Below are 8,796 nucleotides of genomic sequence, written 5' to 3'. Positions count from 1 at the left end.
GTGTGTCTGTGTCCGTGTATGTGTGTCTGTGTCTGTGTGTGTGTCTGTGTCTGTAAGTGTGTCTGTGTGTGTGAGTCCATGTTTATCCACCAACATCCCAGCCAGGAGACAGGAATATGTCATCATCCAGGGGCTGGCACAGCTTTGGCTCAAGCCTGGAGACAAGTGTGAGGAGCTGAAAGAATCAGTGGGAAAGCCCTGTCAGAATTTTTCAAATTGACTTTATTTAATTTTCTAAAGCACTGCTTCCTCTGTGAAACTTTGTTACTCAGAAGGTGCTTTTCCTTGTAATTGTTGCAAGGTGCAATTGTTACACCATGAAAGAATTTAGACAGTTTGTAACTCTAAGTGATGCCGCAGTGTTCGTTTGACTTTGGGACCTGAAGCAGAGTTTGGGGGGCGCCAGGACATACGATCGTGGCGGCAGCCGAGGAGCTAAGGAGGAGTAGAATTTGGCTGGAGACGCTGCAGCAAAGCAGGGACCTCCACAGCGAAGGAACACCAAGAACTTATAAGTGAGGTGGCAAACAGCTGAACCCAATGGAAACTGAAGTGCACAGTGAAAATCAGAGACTGGATGTTCATTACCATAGTTTCTTCAAAGTCATAATGGATTGGAAAATACATGGCCGGGTGACTGGATCTCACCCCTCGCCCCTATTTGTAAAGGGTCATACCTCTCAAACCACAGGGACACTGTAGGTCACAAATATATATTTTCAGTTTCTTGTCATCTTCTTCCAAGTTCTTAGAGTTATTGTGGATTGCTATGATTGTGATAAGCCAAAACAGAACAAAACTTTTTCCTTCACACTGTCGCCAAAGTGCTTGCTCATAGGGGGTCATATGATTGTTGGGTTTTTCTCTGTATGTATTATATTATACATTATAAAGTGCCTTGAGGCGACTGTTGTTGTGATTTGGCACTATATGAATAAAGTTGAATTGAATTGAATTGAAAATTGAATAAAAAGGTGAGGAATGTAACTCTGGTGTCAGTGAATGTCAATGGGATGAATAATCAAATAAGAGAAGTAATCTGATACTTAAAGAGAGGAAGTTTAATATACAAGAAACACATCTGTCATAGGAGGAAATCTGGGCTCAGAAACTCATACTATAGTACACTACCAGCTGAACGTTTGCACACACTTTGTCATGTTTTTTCTTTATTTTCACTACTTTCTACATTATAGATACAAACTGGAGACATATATGAAACAAGATTTATGGAATTATGTAGCAAAGAAAACATTGATAAATAGCTAGCCAAGTCAAGTGGCTTTTATTGTCATTCGAACCATAGAATAGAATAGAATAGAATAGAATAGAATAATCCTTTAATTAATTGTCCCACAAGGGGAAATTTGGTTGTAACAGCAGCAAGAAAAACACATATACAAACAAACAGCACACAGGACACAGAACAGAAACATACACAATTTTTTTTACATATTTACATCAAGGACAATAGTTACCAAAAACAGAGTACAGTACAATTATTAAAATTGTACATGTACAGCGGTACAGTACAGAGTGGAGTGAGACAGCGTTCCTCTGAGACCCTGGTGCTACATCTGACAGACAAACATAAAAATGTGCAAAAAATTGCAAAAGTAAACAAGACAGGACAGGACAACTGTGATAAGGTCCCAACACACACACAGGATTTCATGCACGTGTACGTCACTTTTATTTGTTTTAGCAACTGTTTTGACGGTTCTCGGCACCAGTCACTCAGGGACAGCTGCTCTATTCCACACCCACTCCTCCGTCTCCACCATCACTGTATACTCACAGAGACAAAGAAGATCATTACATTGAGCGCTCACACCTCGGCGCCGCTCTGTGAGCTCACTGTACCGCCTCCCCACTGCAGCAGGCCAGAGACCACACCACCCCTGCCACAACGATACAGACACAAGACAGTGCAATGGAAATGTGCAAAATGCTGAGTACTGTGCAAAAGTAACTTGGTGTGTGTGTGTGTGCGCGCGAGCGCGAGTGTGAGATACTGCAGACGAGTGGTTGGTAGTGACGTGTATGAAGTTGTGCGTGTGTGTCAGTCTAGTCGCTGAGTGTTCAGGAGTCTGACGGCCTGGGGGAAGAAATTGTTCCTCAGTCTGGCAGTGAGGGCCCAGATGCTCCAGTACCTCTTTCCAGAAGGCAGCAGGGTGAAGAGTGTGTGTGAGGGGTGTGTGGGGTCGTGCACAATGCTGGTGGCTTTGCAGATGGAGCAGGTGCTATAAGTGTCTGTGATGGAGGGAAGAAAGGCTCCAATGATCTTCTCAGCTGCTCTCACTATCCGTTGTTGGATATTGTGATCCGATGCCCTGCATTTTCCATAGCAGGCAGTGATGCAGCTGCTCAGGATGGTCTTGATAGTCCCTCATTTGAAAAGAAATACAAATTTCACTTACATTTTGTGGCTTGCATGCTTAATCTCTTGAGCCCCAGTGCTCCCAGTACCGGGGTTATAGGGGATTACATTTATGTATATGAGACTACAAGTCAAGGAAATCTCTGTTCTATATAAATCCCTAATAGAAAACACAACAACATCAACTAAATATATAAAAAAAATTAATGGGAGAGGAAGATAAAAAAAACTACTATTTCAACTGAAGAATGGGCAGCTATGTGTGAAAACCAGAACACAACAACCAACTCAAGATGCTCAGCAGAATTTGAGTGGACATATCTTTCATTACACTAGAAATTACAAATAAGCAGGTTCAAGGTAATCTCCCATGTTGGAGAAGTTGTGGAAATAAGGAAGCACACCGTACACATGTTCACAATGAAAAAGAAGCCAACTGGATCTAATGATAGATTAAATCCAGTGTTGAGGCTGTCATTTTTAGTACCTACACGGATGTTAAACTCAACCACAATCATTATTTTATTTGAGCTGAGCACTAAGTCAGATAAAAATTCAGTGAGGCCCAGGTGGATGTTAGATAAGAACAACAAACAGTCACTCCTGGTCCGATTGGGATGTCCGTCCCTCTGTTAGTCTGTCTGTGTATCGGTCTGCCTGTCTGTCCACCAACCTGTCTGTGACTCTGCCTGTCCATCTGTCTTTCAGTCTGACCAGGCAGTAGGTACTGTTTCCCGCAGCTAACTAACATCAGCTGAGATCTCCGTGCATCAGTGTGTCTAATAAGCGGGCAAGAAGCTCCTTCTTCTACACAGATTTCTTGATGGATAAATATGGAATTGATCACACCTGAAAATAACACCTGTCTGACTCTGAGTCATATTTACGAATCTCAGCATTGACTGAGACGAACACTAAAACTAACCCTGAATCACTGAGCAGGTGAAGTCCTGTCTACACAGACCCACGCACACACAGACACAAACACAGACCCACACACACACACACACACACACACACACACACACAGTTTAAAGTCGACAAGCTAAAAAAATCTGAAAACAAAGCCACATTAAAGCTTCAGATTAATAATCTTTATCTGCAGTGTTTCACTGCACCAGGCTTCACGCCTCAGGTCAGCGTCTGCTTCCTGTTTCTGTTTCTTTGATGTTTCAAACCTATCGCAGCTGGACTTCCCTGCTATAATGACATTATTGTCTTTCTGCAGTCATTTCAATAGAAGAGCTGCTCAAACACTGAATGAATCAGAATCAGAATACTTTATTGATCTCTAAGGGAAATTTTTTTTGTTACAGTGCTCCATTGTAAACAAACATTAACAAAGATAGACAATACACTAACTAAGAATAGCACAATATATACAGGCATATATATACATAAAAGTCACTTAATAATAAATAGCTGAAAAAGAACATGTGCAAGAAGGGTGTAGCTGTTGCAGTAAACAGTGTGTTAAGTGGATGTGTTGTACAGGGAGCCACAGGCAGGAATGATTTCCTGTGTCATTCAGTGGTGCTTTTGGGTAATCTCAGTCTCTCACTGAACGTGCTCCTGTGACTGACCAGCACGTCATGGAGTGGGTGGGAGGTGTTATCCAACATTGTCTTTATTTTGGACAACATCTGCCTCTCCCACACCACCTTGAGGGAGTCCAGCTCCATCCCCACAACATTACTGGCCTTACGAATCGGTTTATTGACCAGCCTGCTCCCCCAGCATGCAACAGCATAGAGGATCGCACTGGCCACAACAGACTCATAGAAAATCCTCAGCATTTTCTGGCAGATGTTGAAGGACCTCAGTCGCCTCAAAAAATAGAGACGACTCTGGCCCTTCCTGTAAAGTGCTGTGGTGTTTTTAGCCCAGTCCAGTTTATTGTCAATGTGTACTCCAAGGTATTTATAGTCCTCCACAATGTCAACACTGACCCCCTGGATTGAAACAGGGGTCAAGTGTTTCCTGGTCTTCCTGAAGTCCACGATCAGTTCCTTGGTCTTTGCCACGTTGAGCTGCAGATGATTCTGCTCACACCACGTGACAAAGGAGTCGACCACAGCCCGGTACTCTGTCTCATCATCCCTGCTGATGCATCCAACCACCGCAGAGTCATCAGAAAACTTCTGAAGATGGCAGGTCTCTGTGCAGTGGCTGAAGTCTGTGGTGTAGAGGGTGAAGAGGAAGGGGGAGAGGACAGTCCCCTGTGGTGCCCCTGTGTTGCTGATCACCTTGTCAGACACACACTGTGGGAGACGTACATATTGTGGTCTTCCTGTCAGGTAATCAACAATCCATTACACCAGAGAAGCATCCACCTGCATCGCTGCTAACTTATCACCCAGGAGGGTCGGACTGATGGTGTTGAAAGCACTGGAAAAGTCAAAAAACATGACCCTCACAGTGCTCGCCGGCTGGTCCAGATGGGTGTAGACACGATTGAGCAGGTAGATGATGGCATCCTCAGTTCCAAGACGAGGCTGATAAGCAAATTGAAGGGGATCCAGATGTGGTCTTACTATGGGTCACAGCTGGTCCAGGATGAGCCTTTCCAGGGTCTTCATGATGTGGGAGGTCAGTGCCACGGGCCTGTAATCCTGGGGGCCACTGGGACGAGACATGATGTCTTCCACATCACTGGTACCCTCTGCAGATTCAGACTCAGCATGAACAGTTTATGAAAGAGTCCACACAGCTGGGGGGCACAGGTCTTGAGGACGAGGGGACTCACTCCATCTGGTCCAGCAGACTTGCCTGAGTGAAGTCTCCTCATTTGCATCTCAACCTGGTATTGAGTGAAGGTGATGGGTGGGGGAGGGGTGTCAGGAATCTCCCAGGAGGCAACAGCGCCATGTGAAGAGAGAGGCTGGCACAGTGGTGTGGCTCTGGATTCCAGGCTGACTACAGGTGAGGTTGTGGGGGTGGGAGCAGACACTGTGGTGTCGAATATATTGAAAAACAGATTCAACTCGTTAGCTCTATTCTCACCTCCCTCAGCTCCCCTGCTGTTGGTTGGCCTGAATCCAGTGATGGTCTTCATGCCCCTCCACACCTTTCTCATGCTGTTCTGCTGGAGCTTCCACTCCAGCTTCCTCCTGTAATTGTCCTTAGCCTCTCTGATCTCGAAACACTTTTGTTATGGTTCTTGTGAGTAAATGCAGCCTCTTACTGAAGATGAATCTGAATGTGTTTTTTTGGTTTTATTGTTTGGCAGAAATTAGCAAAGTGTTGCTTCAGTTTCAGCTCTACAGTTTGTGGGAGAGCATGAAGAGAATTTTCAGAACACATGGACATCCTTTTGCCTCTCTCTGTGTCACTAAGCACAAATTTTCTTTGGATTTAACTTGGGGTTTTTAGGTTGAGAGTAATCACATTAAAACTTGACTTCGTGTTAATTCTGAATTCAGCATTTAGGAAAAGAAAGCTCTCACCGTCATTAACGACAGCCCACCGTCTTCAGTGCAGACAGGGATTAAAGCATAGATTAGAGTTATGTGAAGCCAAACCTGCCTGGGAGTGACAGGTTTCCACTGGATGACCATCTGATGTCTGCAGCAGCTTTTCTTACACATGATCAGCAGATGAAATGACACTCCTGAGACTTTACTTCATATTTGACCTTTGCAAAGTAAAATAATGCGCTCACACACGTGAGCTCGTTTCATATTTGAGGATCAGTTTTTCAAAATCTGATCATATCTCTTTAAAGGAAGACATGTCAGGACTTGTTGGTTCTTCCTATTAACCCTCCACTGCCAGGACTCGGGAGGCAGACAGGTTATCTGCTGATCAGAAAGTTGGTGGTCCAATCCTCACCTCCGTTAGTCCACATTCTCATGTTCGAAATCTGAAAAGATGGAATGAAATGTGACTTGTAGTGTTAGCTATGGGTAGACGAGCTCAACATATATGCCAGTCTAAGTGAAAACCTGAATTCAGAAAGTGTCCTCTTCTCCTGATGTATGGACGTATAGGAAATGACCTCTGACGCCAGGAAGCGTTTCTCTGCTCCAACCTGATCTATGCAGTGTCATCTGAAACAGGAAGTGAACACTTTCCTTCATTTGACCTTCGGCACCAGGAAGTAACATTTCTACTTAAAATCAATCTATGGAGTCACTGCTGGTAATGACCTGAGACAGGAAGTGTCCTCTCAGCTGGATGGATGGAGCCATTCTCATTTCCTTCAGAAAGCTTGCCAAGTATTGTGTGGAGCTGGCTCCTTCATCCTTGCTGGTGGGAAACAGGTCTGCATCAGTAAAGAGAAGAGATTTTTTCAGGATATCACATGTGAGTAACACACAGGGCTGGGATGGTAATCTGGCACACCAGTCATTTTGACCAACGGACCGACATACTTTCGGGCTGATGGGTCAATTAAAGGGCTGCTGTGCACCGGCCCCACACGCACCGAGAACAGCCAGTTGGTTCATTTTCATGACAGCATATTGCCAACCGAGCATTCTCATTCCCAACGCGTAACATAGCGACAATTTGTCACGTCCCGAGGCGTCTCATAGTAAGGTGAAAGGTACCCGTCCTTATGAGACACTCTAGATTGTCAATTGATTCCAACAGAACACGCTCCAGTCCTCCATTCCAGCCCTAACCCTGTCAGAGAGTGTTTTCCAAAGTGATTCACGATCAGAACCTAAAACACATTTACATGTATAGATTCATTCCAAACGGCTCTCGTTCCTCCGAACGCATAACATACCGATGGATTGTCACATGGCGTCGGTATGTGACGCGTTGGGATGAGAACATGTTGATTGCCAAATTAAATTTCTTAATGTAACTGGGCCCTCTCTGACCTTCACTGTGCAGAACAAAGTTTGGAGTGGAAGAGTGGCAAAACGGTGCAGCTGAAAAGCTGAGACACCAAAAGAAAAAAGAAACTAAAAGCAAATCAGGAAATGTGTCAAATTAACAACATGTTGGCTGTTGGTGCTGCTGCTGCACCAACGACAAGTAGTGACAAGCCCGGAGGACATACTGCAGTGCAACTAAGAACTAACCCAACAAAACGAAATATTTACATACGTAAAATATGTGTATGCCTGACATTTGAGCTCTCTCTCTTTCTAGGTAAATACCAAACAGATGAATACAACTCACTGGAGAAAAACCTCAGAGACATCAGTGAAGAAGAAGAAGACAAGAACAAAGGCAGAAAAACCAGTGAAGAAAGAAAAGAAAAAAGAAGAGTCAAGAGAAAAATAAAGAAGAAGAGCGATTAAAGAAAGAAGCATCAAAGAGAGAAACTCTGGAGACAACAGGGAGGAGTGAGGAAGAATCAGGACAAGATTCTCTTCTTCAGCGTTTCCTGTACACACACGCACACTTATTTAGTCTCATGAGGATGTACACATCTTGGACAGTTAGGAATGCTGGTTTAAGCGCGGAGTCTTTCCCTTTTCACATTTACGTGAAAAGGGAAAGACCATCTCTGATTCGAGGAGGGGGTCTAAGGGTACATCTGTCACCATCTTACAATGCTGTGATTGCAGCCATTCCCCCAACTCTCTGTGAATGGGACTCATGACCATCAATCAATGATCAGTGGTTGCTGATCAATAGCCAAGACAATTTGCATATTAATGATCATAAAGTGAGCTCACAGCTCCCTGTTCCTTCAGTGCACTGGTGTCAGTCATCGTGCAAATGTGCTGTTCATAAGGTTGGAACCTGCAGTCACCTGAGACTGAAGGAGTGTGATGGCATCAGCCACACAGGGGTAAATTAGTCTATTTTTCACTTTATTAGTTTGCTTTGCAGTTTTCTTCATTAATCATTTGGTTAAACCTAACACTGGTATTATGAGGCGCGCACATAGTAACATTGTGTGGTTTTTCTAAAATGTTTTGTTATATTAATTATGTTTCTCTTTCTTTGAGTTACCTGGGTTTGGGCGGTGGCTGTTTCCTGTCTGGGCAAAAGGCGTGGCTGAGGACTCTGGGGACAAAATGCCTGCTCAGCAGGACCAACCATGGGCTTACCAGGAGCAGGGGTGTTTTAGGTTTAGTTAGGTTATTCTGTGCTTAGTTAATATTAGTGTGTGTTTTTGTTTTCCCCCTAATTGTGTTCAAATGGTTTGGCCAAATCATTATAAAAGCTACCCTCATGTGTCTTTGTAATTAGGTCAGTTTGTGAGTTAAGTTGTGTCTCACTTTGTTGTTTAAGTTTTGGAAATTACTTTTTGTTGAGTTACATTTAGTTGACCTGTTTTATGGGCCTGCTAAGTATGGTTTTGAATTTTGTTAATTTTGGACTTTTTGAGGGTTAAAATAAAGAAAACCCTTTTTGAAGATATTTTTTTGCCTGTGTCCTCTTTGCTTTGGCTGCTTGGTCCCTCACAAGGAGTCACAACATTTTGTTTCAGCTGACTAACATAGCGCTGC

General features: G+C 43.8%; 1 long non-coding RNA gene across 1 annotated transcript; it reads right to left on the bottom strand.

The window, feature by feature from the left end:
* Nucleotides 1-4,760: 4,760 nt before the first annotated feature.
* Nucleotides 4,761-6,812, bottom strand: LOC102296078. The gene is made up of 3 exons (XR_317703.3): nucleotides 6,529-6,812; nucleotides 6,325-6,429; nucleotides 4,761-6,242 (listed from the first exon to the last, which is right to left on the bottom strand). It is a non-coding gene; the product is annotated as an uncharacterized LOC102296078 (long non-coding RNA).
* Nucleotides 6,813-8,796: the final 1,984 nt, after the last annotated feature.

This window comes from Haplochromis burtoni, unplaced genomic scaffold, assembly GCF_018398535.1.
Source record: "Haplochromis burtoni strain Fernald_Lab_line unplaced genomic scaffold, NCSU_Asbu1 Contig_488, whole genome shotgun sequence".
Lineage (NCBI taxonomy): Eukaryota > Metazoa > Chordata > Actinopteri > Cichliformes > Cichlidae > Haplochromis > Haplochromis burtoni.
The sequence above is the reverse complement of the archived record's forward strand: the minus strand, read 5'-3'. Positions and strand labels throughout refer to the sequence as shown.